Source organism: Rattus rattus, chromosome X (genome assembly GCF_011064425.1).
Source record: "Rattus rattus isolate New Zealand chromosome X, Rrattus_CSIRO_v1, whole genome shotgun sequence".
NCBI classification, from domain to species: Eukaryota; Metazoa; Chordata; class Mammalia; order Rodentia; family Muridae; genus Rattus; species Rattus rattus.
In genome coordinates this window covers 8,164,935-8,192,353 of record NC_046172.1, presented here as the reverse complement: position 1 = coordinate 8,192,353, position 27,419 = coordinate 8,164,935, and the positions used below count along the sequence as shown (strand labels likewise).

General features: G+C 47.4%; 2 pseudogenes; both read left to right on the top strand.

Moving 5' to 3' along the window:
- Window positions 1-12,840: 12,840 nt before the first annotated feature.
- Window positions 12,841-14,174, top strand: LOC116888969 (annotated as a pseudogene).
- Window positions 14,175-14,363: 189 nt separating this feature from the next.
- LOC116888968 lies at window positions 14,364-17,843 on the top strand (annotated as a pseudogene).
- The last annotated feature ends 9,576 nt before the right edge of the window (window positions 17,844-27,419 follow it).

Sequence of the window (27,419 nt, the reverse complement as noted above, 5' to 3'; positions counted from 1 at the left end):
TTCCTCTGCCTCCTGAATGCTGGGATTAAAAACATGCACTACAGGCTAGGCAAGGTGTTAATCCCAGTACTCTGGAGTCAGATGCAGGCGCATCTTTGTGAGTTTGAGGCCAGCCTGGTCTACAAAGTAAGTTCTGTCAGGAGCCATCTAGGAGAGCCTAAGGCTGGCAGGTGACTTTCCTGGAGATGGCTCATCATTTTTACATGGCTTATGATGGGTGAGCTCTGAGAGGCAAGATTCTAAGAGACTTCATTTCAGGATTGCTTCTTTCAGCCAACACACCTTTTCCTATTACTATTATGTAATCTAATGATTCCTGGGCATCGACCCACCTATTGGGCAGATTTCCTGCAGATCAACATAAAGATGAACTTTCATGAATGAATGCTGTTTTGTTGAATTAATGATTTTATAGAACTCCTGGTTTGATTCAAATAATTTTAGAAAGAAAGTTTTAAGAGATGGTTTTAATTGTTTTAACAAAAAGATGTAATAAAGTTACAGTCAAGAATAGAACGTGCCCCCCCCTCCTCATAGAATAATAAGTAAAGGCTGCATAATAAGGAATACACTTTCACAATTACACCAAAAAGAGAAATAGGGACAAGTTTATGGCCAAGGAAAAACATTCATTCTAGGTGAAGTCCAAGGATGAAGCCTCGGCTGTGCACTATGATAATATGAAGCCCTGTGAAACTGTATCTTTGAACTTATAATGAGCTTATTAGAATGAAACACTGCTTTGAACTTACTATTGACATCCTTCTGTAACTCCCCTTTTGTGTAGCATTTTATCTGTGAGGTAATTTTCTAAAGAATATTTGTCTAAAAAGATATAAGAGGGCCAGAGAAAAGGAATAAAATGGTGGTATCTGGGGCGCTAACCCATCCATCCACCAAATGTATGTGTGTGGCGTGAGGGGCTCTGCCTGATCCACATACATGTATAGGTATACATGTATGTATGTAAGTATGCATAAATACTTGTGGGGCTGATACGACATGTGTTTGGGCCCAGAGTATGTGTGTGTATGAATATGTATGTGTCTGTGCATATTGCCTGTGTAAAAGATTTTAATTCTTTTCTTTTCTCTCTAGCCCTCATATTTGAATGCTTGGTCCTCAGTTGATGGAACTATTTGTGAAGGATTAGGAGGTGTGGTCTTGTTGGAGGGCATGTGTCATTGGGAGTGGACTTTGAGGTTCAAAAGCTGTGCTGGCTAATTTTCTGTCAACTTGACACAGGCTAGAGTCATCTGAGAGGAGGGAACCCCAATGTAAAAACGCCTCCCTAAGATCCAGCTGTAAGACATGTTCTTAATTAGTGACTGAGGGGGGAGGGCCCAGTCCATTGTGGGTGGTGCCATCCCTGCCCTGGTGGTTCTGGGTTCTGTAAGAGAGCAGGCTGAGACAGGGCAGTGGTGGTGCATGACTTTAATCCCAGCACTCTGTGAATTTGAGACCAGCCTGGTCTACAGAGTGAGTTCTAGGACAGGACAGCCAGCATCATACAGTGAAACCCTGTCTGGAAAAACAGAAAAATAAAACAAAAACCAAAAAGGGGTAAGAATAAAAAGGAAACAGGCTGAGCAAGCCATGATGAGCAAGTCAGTGAGCAGCACCCCTCCATGGCCTCTGCATCAGCTCCTGCCTCTAGGTCCCTGCCCTGTTTGAGTTTCTGTCCTGATTTCCTCTGATGATGAACAGTGATGTGGAAGTGTAAGCTATAGAAACCCTTTCCTTCCCAAGTTGCTTTTGGTCACAGTGTTTTATCACAGCAATGATAACCCTAAGACAAAAGCCCAGGCCATTCTTACTCTCTTTCTTCTCTCTGCCTTGGGTTGTCTCAAAATATAAGCTCTCAGCTACTACTCTAGCATCATGCCTGCCTGTTTGCTGCCGGACTATCTGCCATGATGGTCACAGACTGACCCCCCGAAACTGTAAGTGCCCCAATCAAATGCTTCCTCGTATTAGTTGCTTCACTCATGCAATATTCTCCTCACTGCAGTACAACACTAAGACACAAAAGGAGATGGCTTAACTGTCCTTAACTTCATTGTAATGGTATCTCAGTATCATTAGCTTTATGAAATTACCAGCTCCCATGATGCATCTGACACCATGACTCATCTGACACCATAACACATCTGGAAACCCTGCGAGAGGTTCTTTTTCCACGGAAATTCCTACTCATTCCTAAGATTCCTTGTCATCCCACAGCCCTCTACTCAGAAACAGTCCACCCTTTCCTTTAAGTTTGCCCACAAAGTATTATTCGAATCCACCATGCAGTGTGTACTTTGGCTCCTTCACTGTCTGTCATGTGAGATGGCTCAGTGGTTAAGAGCACTGGCTGCTCTTCCTGAGGTCCTGAGTTCAAATTCCAGCAACCACATGGTGGCTCACAACCATCTGTAATGAGATCTAATGTCTGAAGACAGCAATGGTTTACTTATGTAAAACAAATAAATAAATCTTTTTTAAAAGATAAAATAAAAAACAAACAAACCAGAATAAACCAAAACAAATAAACAGGAAAAAAAGAGCCAAAGAAAAAACACAAGAAACACACATTTGGACACACAGACTCGGAAGCCTTAATATATAAGGAAAAGCTCTGTAACGAAAAAAACAAACTTCAGACAAAGCATCATGAGACAAAGCCCTTCTGTCTACTTCTGTGGGTAAAGGGCCTGCCCTAAAGGGTGGCTTACATACCAAGTGAGACTCTGTTTTCATATTTGAACACATATCAGCTGGAGATAGCTTCAGGGTTAGGCTCAGGGTCTTGTGCCTACTTCTCTCAGCTCTAGGATCCCGTGGGATCCAGGTCTTATATGCAGCTGCCTCAGTCACTGTGAAGTCCTATGTGCACCAGCCATATTGCAGGCAGGTTTTTTTCTTAGATATTTTATGTATTTATTTTTCAAGTGTTATTCCCTTCCCCCCTCTCTTATACCCCTCCTCCTGCTTCTATGAGGATACTCCCACTCCCACATCAATGCCCTGGCATTCCCCTAATTTGGGAATTGTGCCCTCACAGGACCAAGGGCTTCTCCTCCGATTGGTGCCCAGCAGTGCCATCCTCTGCTACATATGCAGCTGGAGCCATGGGTCCCTCCATGTGCACTCTTTGGTTGTGGTTTAGTCCCTGGGAGCTATATCAACCAAGCAGGCCCAGGTTTTAATGATGTCCAGCTTTCCTAATACTGATGACTTTAAGGTAGGGGAAAGGTCATGGATATATTTATCTGACAAATGAATGAGCAGCTTGAGACAGCATGGCCTTTATCAGTGGGAAAATCTGCTGGGGGCGGGGTGTCTTTGTAAGACTCTGAGGCAGTTTTTCTTTTTAAAGTGCTGTTTGCACTGCTGATGTAAACACACAGCAAAAATGAAGAGTCTGGTCTGTTTTCCTCTGGTTGATACGGGAGAAAATGGAAGCAATAACTTGGTGCTATACATGATTTACTAACAGACTTGCTTAGGAAATATTAAATTACACAAAGTGGAATTGAGTGTCCTGTGAGAAGGGAAATTCTGACCTCTACCATAATAGAAATTTAGGTTTAGAGAAACTGGTTAAGAAGTGTTCACCAGGGTTGGGGATTTAGCTCAGCGGTAGAGCGCTTACCTAGCAAGCGCAAGGCCCTGGGTTTGGTCCCCAGCTCCAGAAAAAAAAAAAAAAGTGTTCACCAAATCCTGTCTGTTAGGCTCCGTTGCTATAATGAAAGGAGCCAATCCTGATTTATGACCAGCCCATATCAGTCCGTCCTCCACCAAAGACCAAGAGTGCATCAAAGGAGCTGGCACTTGATAACAGCCCTTGTTGAGTCCTGCTCAGACATCAAGTCCCTGGTCTCTTATCAGGGAGCGGGGTCGAGGAGGTAGGCAGGATGTTCCTAGATAGCAAGTATTGAGGGCAGGGGACAACACTACTATATGTAAAAGTAATTGTTACAGTATCTTTGCTATGGAAATGGCCAGACTTGCTGTCTCCCGTCTGTTTAAATTGCTCAAAGTGTGACTTGGGTTCCAGACCTGAAAGAGATTTAAAGGTGATAGCTTCTGTGAGAAGCTTAAGCCTAAGGCTTTTTAAAGTGCTAACACTTTCTGTAGGCGGCCAGTCTCCCGGCATCAGCCAGAACTGGAGGCCTGCCTTGAAACGGGGCTTTCCTTTATTCTCTGAGTGTTTCGAGTAAGTTTGAATTTTACAAGCATTTTACATTTACTTACTTTATGTGTATATGTATGTGTGTGCTAGATTCAAACCTCAGGACTGTTTTTGTTTTTAAGTATCCAGGCAGTGGTGGCCCATGCCTTTAATCCCAGCACTGGAGAGGCAGGCCAGATCTCTGTGAATTCGAGGCCAGCCTGGTCTACAGAGTAAGTTACAGACAGGGCTACACAGAGAAACCCTGTCACTAAAAACAAACAAAACAAGTAAGGAACTGATGGGAGTAGGGAGATGGCTCACTGGATAAGAGTATTTACTGCGCATGCACTAGAACCTGAATTCCGAGCCCTTGTTAGCATTTCTTCTAGGCTCCACCCACAGTTGCCTGGCAGCAGCCAGGCGTGCCTGACTGGAACAGGGGCTGCTTGGCCTCTCTCCTCTACCCTCTTACTCTCTTACCCTCTCTGTCCGTCGCCCCCCCGCCACCCCATGAGTTCCTGGCAGACCTCTTCCTCTCTCTCTCTCTCTCTCTCTCTCTCTCTCTCTCTCTCTCTCTCTCTCTCTCTCTCTCTCTCCTCCTCTCTCCTCTCTCTCTCTCTCTCTCTCTCTCCTCTCTCTCTCTCCTCTCCCTTCCTCCCTCCCACCCCCCTAAGTAAACTCTATCCCTACACTTCAGGGGGAAGGGATCGTCGGCATAGGTCTGCAGCAGCACCGCTCCTGTCCCGCCATAACACGCCTCTACCAAACAGATCGGCATAGGTCTGCAGCGGCACCCTCCATCCCGCCATAACACGCCTCTACCAAACAGATCCTGGCTCTTTCTTTTTCCTTGCTTTCTTTTGTTTTTTTTTTTTTTTTAAATAAAACACAACAGTCCTAGCACCCAGATAAAAAGCTGACTGTGGCCAGACTACTAACCCTGGTTCTGAGGTGAGGGAGAACAGAGACAGGAGGATTTCTGAAGCCCTTTGTGTTATAGTCTAGCTGGAAAAATAGCAACCTTCAAATTAAGTGAGTGGATTTGTTAGGGGTTTTATCGCTGTGACAAACACTATTCCCAAAGGCAGGCGTGGAGGAGTGCTGCTTACTGGCTTACTCAACCTACTTTCTTCTTCTTCTTCTTTTTTATTTTTAAGATTTTTTTATTATTATATGAGTACACTGTAGCTGTCTTCAGACACACCAGAAGAGGGCATCAGATCTCATTACAGATGGTTGTGAGCCACCATGTGGTTGCTGGGAATTGAACTCAGGACCTCTGGAAGAGCAGTCGGTGCTCCTAACTGCTGAGCCAACTCTCCAGCCCTCAACCTACTTTCTTATACCACCCAGGACCATCAGCCCAGGGGTGGCAGCGCCCTGCAGTGGCCTGGGCCCTCTCCATCAATCATCAATCAAGAAACTGAGAGAATGCCCTACAGGCTAGCTGGGAGAGGCATTTTCTCAATTAGGGTTCCTCTTCTGAGATGTCTAGGTGTGTCAAGTTGACAAAAACCAGCCAGCAACTTCTTCCTGCGTCCCCCCACACACACGGGGGGGGGGGAGACAGAGACAGAGACAGAGACAGAGAGAGACATACTCATGGAGAGGGAGAGACAGAGAGCGCCCTCACTTCCTGGAGACTATAGCTATTCAGAGACCATCTGAGCGCTAACGGAGACTTCGTAATAGTATGGTTCATTAGTTGGTTTCTGTATTGGGTCCGGAGGAGGGAAATGAATCCACTGTTGGTACTAAATGCCTTTTACTCCATTTGTGTAACACCAGAGATCTTGCTGTGATCAGACTGTTTTCATATTAGCATAAATCCACAGGCCTGAGCAGAGATTCTGCCCAGAAAGAAAATATATCCCCCCACTTCCCCACCCCGTGGGATTCCATGTTATTTGCATATAGAATGAAAATAAGAGAAGGCCATAAATAGCAGTCCCCTTGCAGTGGCTTGTCCCTGCACTGGCTTTACATGAGAAGCAAAGGTTGCTTACTGCTACTGAGATTCTGAGATGCTAAGATGCGTTCTGATTTTGAGGCAGAATCTAGACAGGAAAAATTATGGGACACAGGAAGGGGAAAAAGCACCCCTCAGCTTGGGATTTGGTTTGCTTTTCTTGGTGACAGAATCATAAAAGGAAGGAAAGAAAGAAGGAAAGAAAAGAAAGAACAAATCCTAACTTGATGATCCGAGTCCAAGCCCCAGGATACATGTGTTTGAAAGGAAAAATGCAGATTCCCACAAGATGTTTTTGTTAATCCTGAGATTTGAAAGAGAAAAACTAGTTCCACAATTTTGAGCCAAATTTGAAGTAAGCTTTGATAAAAAGTACTGACCAGGATGGACTCTGATCAGGACCACTCTGGGATTCCCATCGAATGGCCACAAGACACATGTAGTGGCTTCTTAAGGACAAAACCATGTCCACAGCCATACCACCTTGAACGCGCCTGATCTCAGAAGCTAAGCAGGATCGGGCCTGTTAGTACTTGGATGGGAGACCACCTGGGGATATCCAGTGCTATAGGTTTGTAGGACAAAACCAGATAGCCACCATATTTTCCCATATAGCTTTGATTTTCCAAGAACTACAACTCCCAGAATTCCAGAAAGTTGACTGGTCCTTGGGCAGGTAGGGCTTATAGGTTAACTACAGGTCTTACAATCTTCTAATCTCCACTCATATTCAATACTATATACTCGCCAATGCATATACATATGTGTGAACACATACACAAAATAAATGTAAAAATTAAAAACAAAATCACACAAACACACACACACACACACACACACACACACACACACACACACACAAAAACACCAACCACACTTGGTGAAGCTAAAATTGCCTATACAGACAATGTTTTCCTAAAGACATCACAAAGATGCTAAATAAGAAGTAAACTATGGGGCTGGAGAGATGGCTCAGTGGTTAAGAGCACTGACTGCTCTTCCAGAGGTCCTGAGTTCAAGTCCCAGCAACCACGTGGTGGCTCACAACCATCTGTAATGGGATCTGATGCCCTCTTCTGGTGTGTCTGAAGACAGCTGCAGTGTACATTTAAAAAAAGAAGTGAACTATGTTTACTTACGTACAACTTAGAGCTTTACTAGACCAGCATTCCTTCCCCATCCCTAAATCTGCATATACTGAACCACAATAAAGCCACATCACAATTTCATTTATAAAAGGAATTTTTTTCTTGGACAGGGTTTCATATAGTCCAGGCTTTGCTTCCAGCTTGCTGTATGGCTTTCTGACTCTCCTGCCTCCACCATCAGTCTGCTGAGATTACAGACTTTCCTTACACACCTCGTTTTATTGGGTGCTGGGGATCAAATGCAGGGCTTGTACACACTAGGCAAACATCTGTAAGTGAGGTACATCTCCAGCCCTGGAAAAATGATATTAATAGTTCTAGTTCCTCCTCCTCTTCCTCCTCTTCCTCATCCTCTTCTTCCTCTTCCTCTTCTTCCTCCTCCTCCTCCTCTTCTAAAATGTGCATTAGTGGTGTCTTGTCTGCATATATATCTGTGTAAGGATGTTGTATCCTGGGGTTACAAACAGTTGTGAGCTGCCATGTGAGGGCTGGGAATCAAGCCCAGGTCCTCTGGAAGAGCAGTCAGTACTCATAACCACTGAGCCATCTCTCTATCCTTCCTCTTCCTTCTTCCTCCTTCCTCCTCCTCCTCCTCCCCTTCCTTTAAATTATTTTATTTTGTGTGTATGAGTGTTTTGCCTTACCTGTATGTCTGGTGCCTGTGGAGATCAACAGAGAGGATCAGATCCCCATGAACTGGAGTGACAGACACCAGACAGTTGTAAGTCACCACATAGGTGCTTAGAACTGAGCCTGGGTCCTCCTGAAGACCACCAGTAAGTACTCCTAACCACCAAGTCATTTCTCCAGCCTGTAGCCCTGGAAATTCTTTAAGAAAAAAGTGGGACTAAAGGGATGGCTCAGCAGTTTAGAGAGTTTGCTGCTCTCTTGGAGAACGAGAATTTGCTTCCCGGCACACATGTCACAATGTTCCAGGAGATCCAATGTCCTCTTCTGGCCTTCAAGGACAACTGCATTCACATGTACAAAGACATACACACACACTTAAAAATTAATATTTCTTTAAAAAAAATAAGTAAACCAGCTTGTATATTTTGTACATAACTTTTTAAAAATTATTTTTAAAAATGTATTTGGGCTGGAGAGCACTGGATACTCTTCCAGAGGTCCTGAGTTCAAATCCCAGCAACCACATGGTGGCTCACAACCATCTGTAATGGGATCTGATGCCCTCTTCTGGTATGCATGAAGACAGTGTATATATTAAGTAAATAAATAAATCTTAAACATATATTTAAACTCATGCGCGTGCACATGAATTCAGGTGCCCATGGAGATGTAGGAGGCAGTTGTAAGACACCTGTCATGGAAATTGGAACCTAACTTGGGTCCAAGAGCAGCATCCATTCTTTTTTTTTTTTGGTTCTTTTTTTGAGCTGGGGACCGAACCCAGGGCCTTGCGCTTCCTAGGCAAGCGCTCTACCACTGAGCTAAATCCCAACCCCGCAGCATCCATTCTTAACCTCTGAAGCCACTTCTCCAGTCCTCCCATAACTTTTAAGTATCACTCACATGTAAGCCGAATTTGTCTTTAAGCTTTGTTGTAAGTGATATCCCTTGAAGACAGCAATTTAGTAAACTCCACAGTTGCACACAGAGCCACTATAAAGACATCTAAACACAGCTCTTAAGATACCCACAACCACCCTTGGGGTGGGACCAGTCAGGAGTATTCTATTGTCCTTTTCCCATATGTCTTCTTCCAAATAATTAAGAAACTCACTAGCTCTTTCACTGTGGCCCATCCTGAAAGTTTTTCTTGAGACATCAAGGATTTGGCTGGTTTTATCTGAGTGAAGCTCCCTGGGAGGGGTAGGGGGATGGGAATCCAATCAACTTCTAGGGCCCTTGATGGTAGCTGTGCAGTTGTGAGCTGCAGTGGCTCAGAAATTTACGCAGTGTGATTTCTAATCAAAGTCCTGTGAGTACCTTTGATGTGGGGAGAGTCACCACCCCCAAGTCAAAGGTATTCACAAAGGAAGTGTGATACGCAGATACACATATATATACACAGAGAGAGACAGAGACAGAGACAGAGACAGAGAGAGTGGTGTCGTATGTCTGTAATTTCAGAGCTTGGGATGTGGAGGGAGGAGGATTAGAATGAGTTCAGGGCCATCTTGGGCTACGTGAGACCCTGTCTCCAAAACAAAAACAGACAACGATACAGAACATAACTCAAAACCAACCAACCAACCAAGTAAATCAAGGAGATGACCTCAGCTGAGATGTGGCTCAGTGGGAGACTGTTTGCTTCTGAAAGGTCTGGATTACATTTCTACCCTGTAAAAGAGGAAAACCAAACAGTACCACAAACAACACAGGATCACACAGATCACAGGATTGCCACCGCAGGAGTCATTGGGGTTTTTTTTTTAGATGACGTATTATTTCATTGATACAAATGTTTCATTTGCACCTATGTATGCACATGAGTGTGTCCGGCCTTGGAATTAGAAGAGGAAGTTGGATCCCTAGAACTGGAGTTATACCTAGTTTTGAATGGTCATCGGGTGCTGGGAGTGGAACCTGGGCCATGTCTTGAACTATCCCGTAACCACCTTTAAAATGCACATTTTGGTGATAGGAGACTAGCCTAACTCTAGATCTAGGGTTATCAATGCCTCTGAGGACACAGTATTTATGTGCCCACATACACAGAAATGAAAATAAAAGTAGTAATAACAAAAAAAAAATACACCTCAGAGAGCTGGGGGCGCAGCTCAGTTGCAGAGTGCTTGGAAGAGTCCCCATTAGATCCCATATTACCAGTGTTAGGGTTAACCAGCAGAGTGCCTTGGCAGGTTGGGGCTAAGGTGTGTCACAAAGATTACACCATCATGCAATAGATCTCCCGAAAGAGGTTTACTTAGGTGAGGGACGTGGACTGGCCCAGAGAACAAGAGACAGAGAGACAGGGTGGGAGAGTATGCCACGACGGAGGGAGCCTTTTAAAGGGTATGCTTGTGGAATTCGGCAGCTGGTAATCAGGTAGCTGCTGGCGCTGAGGCCCTGAAGGCAGGCTGGGGCTAACAACCAGCACTGGCCACAGAAAACATCTGTTGGCAGACGTATCGGACCTGCAGGCTGGGGTGGTATGCCCACACTGGTGCATGCTCTCATCTGGTCACAAGTAAGATGCCTCCAGCCCTGACTCCGCATCATCTACTCACGCAGCCCCACTCCCGTCCCCCTGCCCCCTGTCCCAAACTCACTAAGCCAACAGCAAGAGTGATTTGTCCAGTCCTGGGGTCTGACTGCTATTAAAGAGTCCCCACCAAAGGCCTGGAGCAGGGGCCTCTTCCTGACCTCCATAGGAGTCTCTGGTCTCACAGTGTTTCTGTGTGGGCTCAGTGATGACGAGGATTAGTTATGGATACACAGAGGTTGTGACAACTGCCAGCCCTGTGCTACTTCCTGTAGGGACCTTTTGCCCATAGGAGCAGCAAGGAAGCCACGATGTTTCATGAACCTGATCTTTAACAGAATAGCATCATCAGGACTCTGCGGCTCTGTGCCTGGCCAAGCGGGCACACTTTTTGTTGCCAAAGATGGGTGGTGTCACCGGAAGTCTAAGGGAGCCAGGTTCGGAAATCCCCTTGGAAACCCAGCTCTAGTGTCTGACCTCGCTTGGCGTTAGGTTCTGCTGCCCTCTAGTGGCCCCAGGGTAGCATGAACCACGAGGGATGGGGGTGGGAAGAATGTCTGTTCAATGGCAAGGAGAATGGGGGAAGGGAACTGTGGCGGCTGCGCAGAGCCAAGAGCTTTGTACCCACGCCATCTCAGATTTTGCTGCGCTGTCCCCCACCCCCCGCTCTTTTTGCCCTTTGTTAACCAGAACAAAAAAAAAAAAAAAAAAAAAAAAAAAAAACAAAACAAAACAAAAACCAAAAAACAAAAAAACCACCTACACCTTTCTCACTCTCACATATCCAGAGCAGGAAGCCAGAAATAAGGCTCAAGCACCAGGCTCCTTGTTTGCTGGAAACCCTTGGAGTGATCCCAGAAATGAACGCTACTGTCATACTATACATGTGTGTAAAATTGGAGAGAGGGAATGGTATGAGCTTAATTGGTTAAGTGGTGGCTGGTGTTCCTCTGTAATCCTGACAGCACAGAGGCACAGACGGGGTTCACTGTGAGTTTGAAGCCAGCCTGGACTACATACCCAGTTTAAAAGCAAAACTGTTATCTCTACGCACTATGACGCTCCCTTTGTCCCATCCCCACAGGCTAAGGGACTTCTGGATCCTGAGAAGTCGCGTTGGAGATACGGTTGGGATGACTCTAATGGGCCATTATATTTCCATACATGGGAATTACTGGCCATCTTAGGACAGGAGTGCTTTCCAGGAATAATCTGCCTGCCCACCTGGCAGCGCCACACTCAGCCACAGCAGTTGGGAAGTGGGTGGTGGAAGAGAAACAGTGTTTCAAGTATGCGGGCCAAAAAGACTATTAGTTGTCCATGACTCAGAGGACTGCAACAGGTTTTGAACGAGTCTTAACTCAGCTGCAACGCCCAGATACCTAGGGCCAGATACCACCGTTAAAAACTAACAGACCATAAAAGGAAAGGAATACAGAACAGACTAGGAGTACCGGATCTGGCAGGAAGGGATAAGTCCCTAGCCCCCCGACATTCAGGACGTCCCAGCTCGCACATACTCTTTTACCATGTTACAACCTCATTCAAATATGATTCAAACCTGCCAATGTGTGTAGCTATACCTTATTACCTCATCTTGTGAAATAACCAATCATATGTGAACATGTCTATATGCCTCGTTTAAATCCACCAATCCCCGTAACTATGCATCTGCTTCTGTACGCCCGCTTCTGCTTCCCCAAACCCTATAAAAGCCCCATGCTGGAGCTGCTGGGCGCGCAAGTCCTCCGAAGAGACTATGTGCCCGCAGGTACCTGTGTTTTCCAATAAACCCTCTTGCTGATTGCATCCGAGTGGACTCGGCTCGGTCATTGGGCGTTTGGGGTCTCCTCCTGAGGGAAAGGTCCTCTCTGGAGGTCTTTTCATTTTGGGGGCTCGCCCGGGACCTGGAGATCCTCCGCCCAGAGATCACCGACCACCCACCGGGAGGTAAGCCGGCCGGCATCTGTCGTGTCTTGCCCTGTCTTGTCTTGTCTTGTCTTCTCCTGTGCACATGTTCAGTTCGTCTCAGTTTTGGACTCAGATCTGGGTTTTGGTCGGAGGAGAAGGCCCAGGGCCTTCGGTGTCTCAGGGTTCAGGATCCCTCAGTGCCTCCGTTTGGGCGGGTCAGAGAAGGAGCTGACGAGCTCAGACTTCTCCCCCCGCAGCCCTGGAAGACGTTCCAAGGGTGTCTGGAGCCCGGTTCTTTGGGGCTCAGCCCGTATCGGAGGGATACGTGGTTTTGGTTGGAGGAGAGGGTCCAGGACCCTGGGCACCTCCATCTGACTCTTTGTTTTGGGTTTTACGTCGAAGCCGCGCGGCGTGTCTGTCTGTTATTTGTCTGTTCGTTGAATTTGTCTGTCTAATTTGTGCCCTAATTTTCTTTGAAGCTACCATGGGACAATTGCTAACAACCCCCTTGAGTCTCACTCTAGACCATTGGAAGGACTTCCGAGACCGAGCACGTGATCAGTCGGTCGAGATCAAGAAAAGGAAATGGCAGACCCTCTGCCGTCCGAGTGGCCCACCACGATGTGGGATGGCGGTGAATGGCACTTTAACAAGACCACTATTTTGCAGGTTAAGGACCTGATTTTCTGCCAAGAAGTCTGCGGACACCTGACCAGGTGCCCTACATTGTCACCTGGGAGAGCTTGGCATTTAGCCCTCCTCCTTGGGCAGAACCCTTTGTGGACCAATTGGCTTCCTGTTTCCCTAAACCTGTTTCCCGAGCCCACCTGACCCTTTGGTTGCTTCTTCCTCTCTCTATCCTGCTCTAACTAAGGAAGAGTCTCCCAAAGTCCCTCCCAGAAACCTGTCCTCCCAGAGGACCCAAATTCCCCCTTATAGATCTCCTGTTGGAAGAACCTCCTCCGTACCCTGTACCTACAGCCCGCCAGAGAAGAGGTGAAGTGGGCCGCCTGCTGAACCCCGCGACACAGGCGGCCCTTCCCTGTGGCTGGAAGACTGGGACGACGCGAGGTGGCGCCAGACTCCACCTCCCAGGCCTTTCCGCTTAGACAAGGGGCTGGCGGCCAGATCTGCCACTGGCCATTCTCAGCGCCAACATATATAACTGGAAACAACACAACCCCCCCTTTTCTAAGGATCCAGTGGCTCTCCCGACCCTGATAGAATCTGTCTTGCTTACCCATCAGCCCACTTGGGATGATATACAGCAACTTTACAGGCCCTCCTGACCTCTGAGGAGAAGCAGAGGGAGGTGCTCTTAGAGGCCAGGAAACATGTTTTGGGGGACAATGGACGCCCACCTTGCTCCCCAGAAGAGATCGATGACATTCCCACTTACGAGACCTGATTGGGATTTCACCACGGCTGAAGGTAGGAGACACCACGCCTTTATCGCCAGTTGCTCCTAAGCGGGTCTCCGAGGGGCGGCACACGCCCACCAATTTGGCTCAGGTGAAACAAGTGGTACAAGAGGCATGGAGAGACTCCCTCAGCCTTCCAGAGAGACTTAAGGAAGCTTATCGCATGTATACCCCTTATGATCCAGATGATCCAGGACAAATGACAAATGTCTCCATGTCCTTCATCTGGCAGGCAGCACCAGATATCAGGGCCAAGCTACAGAGACTAGAGAATTTACAAGGGTATACATTACAGGATTTACTTAAGGAGGCAAAAGAATTTATAACAAGAGAGAAAAGGAAGATAGCGTATGTAGAGAAAAGGATGAGAGAGACCGAAAAAGAAGCAGAGAGTTGAGTCAAATCTTGGCTGCCGTAGTTCAGGGTCAAGAGAAAAGGGGAGAGAGGGTGGGAGTTCGAAAGGGGCCAAAGCGAGATAAGGATCAATGTGCTTATTGCAAAGAAAGAGGACACTGGGCCAGAGATTGCCTTAAGAAACCCAGCGGGCTCTGAAGACCCAGCCCACAGACTTCCCTCTTGGCCCTAGATGAAGATTAGGAGGTCAGGGCCAGAGCCCCCCACTGAGCCCAGGATAACTCTTGAAGTTGGGGGCAGCCAGTCACCTTTTCTGGTGGACACAGGGCCCAGCACTCAGTCCTCACCCAGGCCCTGGACAACTCAGCGACCGGACGGCCTGGGTACAAGGAGCCACTGGCAGCAAGAGATACCGTTGGACTACAGATCGACGGGTTCAGCTGGCTACTGGTAAGGTGACCCATTCCTTCTTACATGTTCCGGACTGCCCATACCCTCTGCTGGGCCGTGACTTGCTTACCAAATTAAAAGCTCAGATCCATTTTGAAGAAGGAGGGACCCGAGTAACCGGGCCCCGCGGTACTCCTCTTCAGATTTTAACCCTTCAGTTAGAAGATGAATATAGATTATATGAACCAGAACAGGACAAGCCAAAATCTCTAGAAATAGACTCTTGGGTCACGAAATTCCCACTGGTCTGGGCGGAGACTGGCGGGATGGGGTTGGCGCTCCAACAGCCTCCCCTAATTATCCAGTTAAAGGCCACTGCGACTCCTGTCTCCATTAAACAGTACCCCATGTCATGGGAAGCCTATCAGGGCATAAAGCCACATATCAGGAGGCTCTTAGACCAAGGCATCCTAGTCCCTTGCCGGTCACCCTGGAATACGCTTCTGCTACCTGTTAAGAAGCCCGACACTGGAGACTATAGGCCGGTACAAGATTTGAGAGAGGTCAACAAAAGAGTAGAAGATATTCATCCAACTGTCCCAAACCCTTATAACCTACTCAGCACCCTGCCTCCCACCCATACTTGGTATACGGTCTTAGATCTGAAGGATGCTTTCTTCTGCCTCCAGCTGAGCCCAAAAAGCCAGCCCTTATTTGCTTTTGAGTGGAAAGACTCTGAAATGGGGCTTTCGGGACAGTTGACTTGGACAAGGTTACCACAGGGTTTCAAAAACAGCCCAACGCTCTTTGATGAGGCCTTACACCGACTTAGCTGACTTTCGAGTCCAGCACCCCACTCTTATACTTCTTCAGTTTGTTGATGACCTTCTTCTAGGGGCCACTTCTGAGACAGCATGCCACCAGGGAACAGAATCCCTCTTGCAGACTTTGGGGCGATTGGGCTATCGAGCTTCTGCCAGAAAGGCTCAAATTTGCCAGACCCAGGTTACTTATTTAGGCTATCAACTAAGGGACGGACAGCGATGGCTGACTCCGGCTAGGAAACAGACCGTGGCCAACATCCCAGCCCCAAGAAATGGCCGACAGCTACGGGAATTCCTAGGAACGGCGGGGTTCTGCTGCCTCTGGATTCCTGTGTTTGCCGAGATGGCAGCCTCCTTGTACCCTCTCACTAAACAGGGGGTGCTCTTCCAGTGGGGGGCAGAACAACAGGAGGCATTTGATAACATTAAACGGGCCTTGCTGTCCTCCCCTGCCTTGGGTCTCCCAGACATCACCAAGCCCTTTGAACTATTTGTGGATGAGAAGCAAGGGTATGCTAAGGGGGTCCTAACACAAAGACTGGGACCCTGGGCGCCCCGTAGCCTACCTGCCTAAGAAATTAGACCCTGTGGCCTCCGGTTGGCCACCATGCCTGAGAATGGTGGCAGCCATTGCCGTCCTAACTAAAGACGCTGGGAAGTTGACCTTGGGGCAGCCACTCACCATCCTGGCACCCCATGCAGTGGAGGCTTTGATAAAACAGCCCCCTGACCGCTGGCTCTCTAATTCCCGCATGACCCACTACCAAGCCTTGCTACTGGATGCGGAACGGGTCCAGTTTGGGCCCGTGGTCGCTCTCAACCCAGCCACTCTGCTTCCTTTGCCAGAGGAGGCAGAACAGCACGACTGTCTGCAGATCCTTGCAGAAGTACATGGAACCAGACCAGACCTATCGGACCGACCTCTCCAGGATGCTGACCATACGTGGTACACCGATGGTAGCAGCTACTTGCTGAATGGGGAACGGAAAGCTGGAGCCGAGGTCACTATGGAGGACAAAGTGATCTGGGCAAGTGCCTTGCCTGTTGGTACCTCCGCACAGCGGGCTGAACTCATTGCCTTAACCCAGGCACTCAAAATGGCAGAAGGTAAGAGGCTGAGTGTATATACAGACAGCCGCTACGCCTTTGCTACGGCACACATCCATGGAGAGATCTACCCGAGAAGAGGGCTGCTTACATCTGAGGGTAAGGACATTAAGAACAAGACTGAAATTCTGGCCCTCCTGGCAGCTCTGTTCCTACCAAAAAGACTGAGCATTATACATTGCCCAGGGCATCAGAAGGACACAGCCCCGAGGCACGGGAATCGGCTAGCTGACGTCTCAGCGTGGAGGCCGCCATGGGCACCCAAGTTCTGTCTCAAAAGACTTAAGATCAACCCACGTCTCCACAGCCGGAACAGACCGGTTGGCTCTACACCACGGAGGACACAAAGCTCCTACAGAAAATGGGGGCCGTTTGGTACCCACAGCTAAAACGGTGGGTCTACACAGGGAAAACAGTTATGCCTACGAAGATGACCTTTGAATTAATCTCCTACCTACATAAATTAACACACCTGGGACTCAAGAAGATGAAGACCCTCTTAAGACGAGAAGAGATTGACACCTACCTCCTGGGACGAGATCAGGCCTTGCGGGAGGTGACTGAAAGCTGCAGGGCCTGTGCTCAGGTAAACCCAGGAAAAGCTAAAATTGGACAAGGAGTCCGTCCCCGAGGACATCGGCCTGGTACCCACTGGGAAATTGACTTCACTGAAATCAAGCCTGGTATGTACGGACACAAATACCTCTTAGTGTTCATAGATACCTTCTCCGGATGGGTAGAGGCTTTCCCCCACGTAAACATGAAACGCCAAGGTGGTGACCAAGAAGCTCCTCAAGAAATCTTCCCAGGTATGGAATGCCCCAAGTATTGGGGTCAGATAACGGGCCGCTTTGTCTCCCAGGTAAGTCAGTTGGGCCTGTTATTGGGGATTGATTGGAAGTTACATTGTGCTTATAGACCCCAAAGTTCAGGACAGGTAGAGCGCATGAATAGAACAATTAAGGAGACTTTATCTAAATTAACGCTTGCAACTGGCTCAAAGGATTGGGTGTCCCTACTACCCCTAGTCCCATACCGAGCCCGGAATACACCGGGCTCCCATGGCCTGACTCCCTTTGAAATAGTATACGGGACCCTACCCCCATTTATCAATTTCTTTGATTCAAATATCGCTGAATTCGCTAATAGCCCTTCCTTGGCAGTACATCTTCAGGCCCTACAAATCGTGCAGAGAGACATCTGGAAACATCTAGCCGCGGTCTACTAAGACAGGCTTGAACAACCGACGGTGCCGCACCCATTCCAGATCGGAGACACCGTGTGGGTGCGCAGACATCAGACCAAGAATCTCGAGCCTCGTGGAAAGGACCCTCATACAGTTCTCCTGACTACCCCGGACGGCCTTGAAGGTAGACGGAATTGCAGCTTGATCCCGCTGCGTCTCACGCCAAGGCAGCCCGACCTGAGGAAACGGCAGATCACAAACATCGCCGCCCCAGACATGGAAGGCTCAACGCACTCAAAAACCCCCTAAAGCTAAGATTTTCACGTTGTTGCTCTTAACTGTCTTATGGACTAGGGTGGGGGGCGAGTCTGGGGCTAGCCCCCACCAGGTATATAATATGTCCTGGATAATAACTAATTTAGAGACGGCTGGTCTCAAGTCCTAGCTAATGGTAAGCATGCTGAAGGAACCTGGGCCCTTTGACTTTCGACCTTTGTCAACTGGCTAAGGACTCCTGGGAGCATACTGAGCGGACTCCCCACAACTCATACCCACCCTGTAGACACTCTGATTGGTATACTTGTCCCGGAGGTAAGAGGACACGGGAGTGCGGAGGTCCTGAGACCTTCTACTGCGCTAAGTGGGGGGTGTGAGACTTACACTGAGGATGGTGGGGGACCAAGAAGGGGGACTTAGTGGCCTTCTCCCCTGAGACTCCAGGCGAATCTCGAATTACAATAGAATTCACGGATCAAGGTAAAACACAGACTGGAAGGTGGGGCGAGGGGGATATGGTTGTATACCCCTGGCCAAACTAACCCAGGACTCCTGTTCTCCTCCAACTGGTGAGAGAACGGGTCAGACAAGAGATTGGTCCAAACCCAGTCCTCATGGATCAAAAGCCCCTTCCGACCAGCACCGCACTGCCCCAGTTGGACCCCCCACTATGGCTAAACACCACTCAGAACTCCAGGGATATCTTGACAACTCCCTCCCCGACTAGGGACCCTTCCACACCGGCCCCTCAGCTGCTAGGAACGGGAGACCGGCTAATCAACTTAGTGACCGGGGCATACTTGGCACTCAATTATTCAGAACCTGACAAGACCCAAGAATGCTGGCTGTGCCTGGTCTCTAGCCCGCCCTATTATGAGGGTGTGGCAGTCATGGGGAATTATACTAATCAGACCACGGCCCCGGCCAGCTGCACAACCCTCCCTAGCCATAGGCTGACGTTGCCGGAAGTCTCAGGACAGGGACTCTGTATAGGGACCATACCCCCCACTCACCAGGTCCTCTGCGCTATCACCAAGAGGATCCCCACTGGAAGCTACTACCTAGCAGCTCCTACAGGCACCTATTGGGCCTGTAACACCGGATTGACACCTTGTATCTCTGCCGCAATCCTCCGCAGATCCTCCGACTACTGTGTACTGGTAGAAATTTGGCCTAAGGTCACCTACCATGGGCCCGAGTACATATACTCACATTTTGAGGGGCTGACTCGATTCAGGCGAGAACCCATCACCATGACCCTAGCTCTACTCTTAGGAGGAATCACCTTAGAGGAATGGCTGCAGGTATAGGGGACGGGGACCACCGCCCCTCATCGAGACGGGGTCACTTTCGCCAGCTACAAGCAGCCATGAATGCAGATCTAAAAGCTATCGAGGAACGTGGAGTGCATTAGAAAAGTCCTTAACATCTTGTCTGAAGTAGTCTTACAAAATAGGAGAGGGCTAGATATGCTGTTCCTTCGCGAAGGAGGGCTATGTGCTGCTCTAAAAGAAGAATGTTGTTTCTATGCAGACCATACAGGATTAGTGAGAGATAACATAGCTAAGCTCCGAGAACGCTTCGCCCAGAGACAGAAGCTGTTTGATTCCCAACAAGGCTGGTTCGAGGGGTGGTTTAACCGATCCCCTTGGTTTGCTACCCTGGTGTCCACCTTGATGGGACCCTTAATCATCTTCCTCCTAATCCTCCTCTTTGGCCCCTGCATTCTAAACAGATTGATGCAGTTCATAAAGAACAGACTCTCAGTCATTCAGACGCTTGTTCTCACCCAACAATACCAGAGGGTAAGACAACAGGAAGAGATTCCTTAGAATTCGATTTGAGTAAAGGATTTTACTCAAGTCTAAAAGAAAATGGGGGAAAATGAAAGACCCACCCCATGAGTCTTAACTCAGAGCTGCAACAGGCTTGAACGAGCCCAGGCACGCCCAGATACCTAGGGCCGAGTCACCGTTAAAACTAACAGACCATAAAAGGAAAGGAATACAGAACAGACTAAGAGTACCGGATCTGGCAGGAAGGATAAGCCCTAGCCCCGACATTCAGGACGCCCCAGCCCCACGCGTACTCTTTTACCATGTTACAACCTCATTCGAATATGATTCAAACCTGCCAATGTGTGTAGCTATACCTATTACCTCATCTTGTGAAATAACCAATCATATGTGAACATGTCTATATGCCTCGTTTAAATCCACCAATCCCCAGAATTATGCATCTGCTTCTGTACGCCCGCTTTCTGCTTCCCCAAAACCCTATAAAAGCCCCATGCTGAGCTGCTGGGCGAGCAAGTCCAAGAGACTGTGTGCCAAGAGGTACCTGTGTTTTTCAATAAACCCTCTTGTTGATTGCATCCGAGTGGACTCGCTCGGTCATTGGGCGCTTGGGGTCTCCTCCTGAGGGAAAGGTCCTCTCCGGAGGTCTTTTCAGTTTGTTTGTTTGTTTTTTTTTTTTTTTCCGGACCTGGGGACCGAACCAGGGCCTTGCGCCTAGGCAAGCGCTCTACCACTGAGCTAAATCCCCAAACCCAGGGATGGTGTTAAGATTTGAAGAGAGACCACCAACCCAAATCACCACGGCCAAATTAATTAAAGCAAGCTTACGCACCCCCCCAACATACACACCAAAGAATTTTTCTGTGTAACAGCCCCGACTGTCCTTGAACTCACACTGTAGATCAAGCTGACTTTGAACTCAGAGAACTATCTGCCTCTGCCTCCCTGGTACTAGCATTAAAGGTGAGGGCCACCGTAGCCCACTGCCAGCTCTTTTTTTTTTTTATTCACGTACACAGGTTGCCTCCTCTAAGGTGGAGTTCAAGAAGTCAGCCTTGGATGTGAGGGAGACAAGGTTTGTATAGCTTGGGGGTAGGGGTTTCCAAATGGGTGATTGGATGGGCAAGCAGGCAGGGTTACAGAAGCAGAGCATAAGCGTATGAAATTGGTCTTAACGTTTGAAACAAAGACATGGTTGCGAGGTGGTCATAATAACCTTTTGAAACAAAAATAGGGTTGCAACATGGTCATAACTTTTGGAACAAAGGCACAGTTGCTGTTTCCTGGAACAAGCAGTAAAGAACCATTTGAAGTTAAGGTTACAGGTGGGGCAGAGCCCAATCCTTGAGAAACAGTTTTAGCCACAAATAGGATGGAGGCAGGATGGCTCATCAATGGCTCGGCAGGCAAGAACACTGCCTGCTCTTGCAGAGGCCCCAGGTTTGATTCCCAGGATCCATGTGGCACCTTTAACTCCAGTTTTAGGGAATTCAGTGATACCAGGCATACACATGGTGCACATACATGCCGGTGAGACACTCATACACATAAAATAAGAATTAAACAAACAAAGCTTAAACTATCAGAAGGGCTTGGGAAACATTCTCTCAGGGAAACTTAGGAGACTTGAAGTGTGAGCTTCACTATGCTGAATGCTGAAACTTGCAAGGTTCTAAAGGGCTCTCTTTCCTCGGCTTCTAGAAGCAACCAACAACTATTGGGGGAGGAAACTCTGAGCAGCTGCTACAAGGAGATCTCTCAGACCTGTCCGGTTGTCCAATTATGCAGAGGACTTCGGGGTTTAGGCTTTCAGGTATTGTCACCAGTGTTTGGGTGGGCTTTTCTGGAAAGCATCTGATTTGTAGTCACCCCTGCTCCTGTAAGGAACACCCCCATACTCCTGTTAGTAACCCCAGTAAATCCGGGGTTGTCAGTAGTTCAACAAGTTGGACTTTGGTGCAAAAGACTTTGGTCTGTCATGGATTCCCTGTATGTAGAGCTGTGTGTGTGTGCTTTTTCCCCTGGAGAGTCTCACACGGCAGAAATCAACAATGGAATACGATAATAGCTGCTGACTATGCGATGAAATCCACCCCCCACCCCACCCCCGTCCTCATTGACCTTGAACTTGGGGCAACCTTTCTGCCCTATCAGAGTGCTTACACCTAACTTTTTTCCTTTTTTTCTTTTTATTCTCATTTCCTTTCATTTGGGGGAACAGCTTTGCCTTCTCTTTTTCAAAGGTTACATGTATTGCCAGGCATGGTGGCACATGACTTTTATTCCCAGTACTCGGGAGGCAGAGGCAGGCAGATCTCTGAGTTCAAGGCCAACCTGGTCTACAGAGAGAGAGAGTTCCAGGACAGCCAGGACTGTTATACAGAGAAGTCCTGTCTAAAAAACCCCAAAAACTCAGGTGACAGCAGATGCTGGTGAGGATGTGGAGAAAGAGGAACACTCCTCCATTGTTGGTGGGATTGCAGACTGGTACAACCATTCTGGAAGTCAGTCTGGAGGTTCCTCAGAAAATTGGACATTGAACTACCTGAGGACTCAGCTATACCTCTCTTGGGCATATACCCAAAAGATGCCCCAACATATAACAAAGACACGTGCTTTTCTACGTTCATAGCAGCCTTATTTATAATAGCCAGAAGCTGGAAAGAACCCAGATGCCCTTCAACAGAGGAATGGATACAGAAAATGTGGTACATCTACACAATGGAATATTACTCAGCTATCAAAAACAATGACTTTATGAAATTCATAGGCAAATGGTTGGAACTGGAAAATATCATCCTGAGTGAGGTAACCCAATCACAGAAAAACACACATGGTATGCACTCATTGATAAGTGGCTATTAGCCCAAATGCTCGAATTACCCTAGATGCACAGAACACATGAAACTCAAGAAGGATGACCAAAATGAGAATGCTTCACTCCTTTTTTAAAAGGGGAACAAGAATACCCTTGGGAGGGAATAGGGAGACAAAGTTTAGAACAGAGGCAGAAGGAACACCCATTCAGAGCCTGCCCCACATGTGGCCCATACTTATACAGCCACCCAATTAGACAAGATGGATGAAGCAAAGAAGTGCAGACCGACAGGAGCCGGATGTAGATCTCTCCTGAGAGACACAGCCAGAATACAGCAAATACAGAGGCGAATGCCAGCAGCAAACCACTGAACTGAGAACGGGACCCCTGTTGAAGGAATCAGAGAAAGGACTGGAAGAGCTTGAAGGGGCTCGAGACCCCATATGAACAACAATGCCAAGCAACCAGAGCTTCCAGGGACTAAGCCACTACCTAAAGACTATACATGGACTGACCCTGGACTCTGACCTCATAGGTAGCAATGAATATCCTAGTAAGAGCACCAGTGGAAGGGGAAGCCCTGGGTCCTGCTAAGACTGAACCCCCAGTGAACAGGATTGTTGGGGGAAGGGCGGCAATGGGGGGAGGATGGGGAAGGGAATACCCATATAGAAGGGGAGTGGGAGGGTTTAGGGGGATGTTGGACTGGAAACCGGGAAAGGAAGTAACAATGGAAATGTAAATAAGAAATACCCAAGCTAATAAAGATGGAGAAAAACAAAACGAAACAAAACAAAAAACCCTAAAGCAAACAAATTCCATCTATTTGTCTGTGTACACATGCATGTGTGCCACACAGCTAGTTTGTGGAGGTCCGAGGACAACTTTTGAGAATTGGTTCTCACCTTTTAGCATCTGGTCCTGGAGACTGAACTGAGATCATCAGACTTGGTAACAAGTGCCTTTACCTGTAAGCCATCTCCCCAACATCATTGTTTTCCTTGACAGATCTTGCTGCTTAGCCCACGCCATTGACTTGGTGCCCGTCGTGCTTCAATCTCCTGAGTGCTGAGATCACACACACCCTCAGATATTTCTGTAAGTTGTCAAAAGAAACTTTGTATTTAAAAAAATGAATTGTGACAATATTTTGGATCAGACCAAAGGGGTGTGTGTGCCCCCGCCAGCAGGGACCCAGTTATTCAGGGTCCCGAAGAGGCCTTCTACCTGTGTATCAATGGGGGTGAAGAGAAGAAGGAGACCAAGCAAACGTTCTGTTGTCAAGGTCTCATTTAATGGGGCGAGCGTTACAGCTTTTAAGGCTTTCAGGGAGGGGGAGTGTCCTTTGTGAAACACAAAGGATGGAGGGAGGAGGGCATTCCAGCAGCGAGAGCAGAAGGTGAAGAGGTCATGCGATGGGGGATGCTGGAGTCTGGTGTTTGCTCAGGCTGAAACGTCCTGTGAATGTTATCTTGTGTGCCCGAATTCATGGGAGAGGCTTTTTGTCCAACAATCTCAAGACTTTACGGCAGTCATTTCAGGTTGAACCTCTGTGGCCATGCAGCCAAGAGTCACGAGACACTTGAGCCATAGTCACAAAGTGCCAGGCCCTAAATCCAATACGGCTCCCACGTGTGTGTGTGTGTGTGTGTGTGTGTGTGTGTGTGTGTGTGTGTGTGTGTGTGTGTGTGTGTGTGTGTGTGTGTGTGTGTGTGTGTGTGTGTGAGAGAGAGAGAGAGAGAGAGAGAGAGAGAGAGAGAGAGAGAGAGAGAGAGACGGTCTCACTGTTTAGTCACTTTGACAGATATCCTCCAGTCTCTGCCTTCTGAGAATTAAAGACATGAACCACTACTCCGTGAAGAGGAAAAAGAAAGTTTAAATATGGGCCTTTTGGGTTAATAGTTTATCTGACAGAACAATGGGGAAACTTTGATTTCATACTGGTTTGACTAAAATAGTGACATTGGCAAAGATAACAAGGTCAAATTGGTTAAGGAATCGTTTTAGTTTGCTCCCTGGGGTGTGGATACAGTTTAGCCGTAGGATGCTACACTGATCGGAAGGAGGCCCCGGAGTCCATCCCTAGTATCGCACAAGGTCAGTCCTTAAATTTGGAGCCTGTGGGGTTGGGGATTTAGCTCAGCGGTAGAGCGCTTGCCTAGCGAGCGCAAGGCCCTGGGTTCGGTCCCCAGCTCCGAAAAAAAAGAACCAAAAAAAAAAAAAAAAAAATTTGGAGCCTGTTTTGTTTTGTTCCGAAGCAGTCCCACGTAGTTTAGGGGCCTTGATTTCCTGATGGTCTCCTTTTGGAGTGCTACTGTTACAGCTGCGTGCCATCACGGAGATTTATGCGGTGTTGGATGGAGCCAAGCACTACTCTACCCGAGGAACTATATCGTCAGCCTTTGCAGCTTTCTGTTTGATTGTTGGCTTTTGGAGACAGGGTTTCTCTATGTATCCCCTGGCTGTCCTGAAACTCTCTCTGGAGACCAGGCTGACCTCAAATTTGGAGATCTGCCTGCCTCTGCTTCCTGAGTGCTGGGATTAAAGATGTGGGCCACTGTGCTGGGCTTTCTCTTCATTCATTAATAAAGGGTTCTCTAAATTGTAAGACCTTCAGGCACTACAAAGCCTGGATTCATGCATATGCACACACACAGGCAGGCAGCCTCTCATGTGCACATATCCCAGAACATTCAGACTCAGATTTAACCCAGATTTATTACTTGTTGCTAAAAGTTTATTTGGGGAAAAACTGTTTTTATGTAAAGCTAATTTTACTAATGAGCTAATTTTCCTGTTGGTTTCCACATTACCTTTTGGCCTTTGAATTTGTAGAGGGCAGCTTTGGGTCACCATTGCCTCTGACAGAAGAGGTGATTTTTGTCTTTTCCTTTTTAGTCCTTTGAGTATTTAAAAAGACTCATCATCTGGTATGAAAAGTATATTTAACTTTCACCTTTTATTAGTGTTTCATATGCTAACTTGTTGTGTTCTATAGACATTTGTAAGAGAGGTAGGTGTGTGTGTGTGTGTGTGTGTGTGTGTGTGTGTGTGTGTGTGTGTGTGTTTTCTCCAATCTGTTGCTCAAAGTTAAGCAAATAGAACCTGAAGAGAGATCCCTTGTCCCTTTGAAGGTCATGATGGTGGGGAGGTTTCACTGTATGGTGGCTCTTTTTAGTCGCGTTGTCCTAGAAGAAGAAACATGAGCTACAAGTGTATACCAGATGGAGAAAAGTAGGTTTCCTGTACCAAAATAGTGCTATCTTTATGGGAAAAGTCAGCTAGTGTTAAATACCAGAAGACGAGAAAACCAGCTCTAAACAAGAGTGTCCACATTTAGTCTGTATCCTGGCCCTTGGTCCTCTCGTAGCACAATGGACCACTAGCCTGCCTGAAGGCCTTGATGGATGCTGACTCATGTAGGGTAAGGTGATCCTTTCAGGATGTCTGGTCCTGTTGGCCTACACCACAGGGGCCAGCTTGATTTGACCTTTTTAAGTACACAAATCAAAACCCATCAGAAGTTCTCAGCCCTCTAACTCATTTGCATCCACTGAACTTGATTCTGTTGTGGTATCAAAAACCAGGAACCAAAATGTTGCAAGGTAAACTGGGCCAAACTTTTGGTCTCCTCCGAAGTAGGAGAAAGAAAAGCAGGACTAAAAGCAGGACAGCCTTTTTACAATCAAGCTTAAGTCTGAGGTACATAGCAATTGATTACAAAAGTAGATTTATTTTTATGAACATGACAAAACTACATATGTGGGTGTCTGTTGTCTGCAGTCTGCCCACTTCAGATGTGACAGATGTTTCTATATGCCAGACTGAGGAGGATGAAGCAGAACCTGGGACCAATAGGTTCCACAAGACTCTGGTCTGGCCTGGAATGCCAGGGGTATTACAGCTCTTCTTTTTTAAAGATTTATTTATTTATTTATTTATTTAATTTATTTATTTATATAAGTACGCTGTAGCTGTCTTCAGACACACCAGAAGAGGGCATCAGATCCCATTACAGATGGTTGTGAGCCACCATGTGGTTGCTGGGATTTGAACTCAGGACCTCTGGAAGAGCAGTCAGTGCTCTTAACCACTGAGCCATCTCTCTAGCCCCATAGTTCACTTCTTATTTACCATTACAGCTCTTCATAAAGAGGAATGAAGAGGTTTGAGCAGTCTGTGCAGGACAGGTAACAAAGGCCCTGGGTCTGCAGTGAGACCCTGGCCAGCCTGGAGGGTCCAAGAGTCAGTGATAACTGCTTTGGGAGAGAGACCTCTTCCCCAAGTGTTACAGCTCAGTAAAGAAAGACATTGTCAGATAATCCTCAGTGAAATATAACTTGTATGCATAAATCCACCAGGACAGGGAGTATATGAACTTTGGGAAGTGGGATGGGATTTGGGGGTAAATGTTCTGTCGCCTGAGTTGGAGAAGTTGCTGATGCTCTAATTGCAGGGGAAGGACATTAGGGGACTGACTGGTCCTCTCAGTGGGCTATTACGGTTTAGAGCAGGTACAAAGACAGGTAGGGAGCAGCTCCACTCCTGTTGTTCTCAAATCTCTTGGATTCCTGGGGTTCGAGCTCATTCAAGCTCAGCAGTTCCTCTGCCCGTCTGGTGACACAGCCCACTTGCCTGTAGAGGGTTATGGTCATCCAATCCTTGGAACATACCCCAAAACAATGAAAACAATGTGGAAATCACAAGCATACAGAGGAAGAAACACCAAGTTAACTCTAGCTTGGGACATAGAAAAAACACCAGAGGAAACAATATAAAAATAAATCGACATCTAACACTATGGTTAAGTAGGAAAAGGAAGAAAAAATAGTCAGCTGGCTCCTAACACTAACAACAAAAGGCGACAAGGATTCTCAGGCCTCTCCAGAAG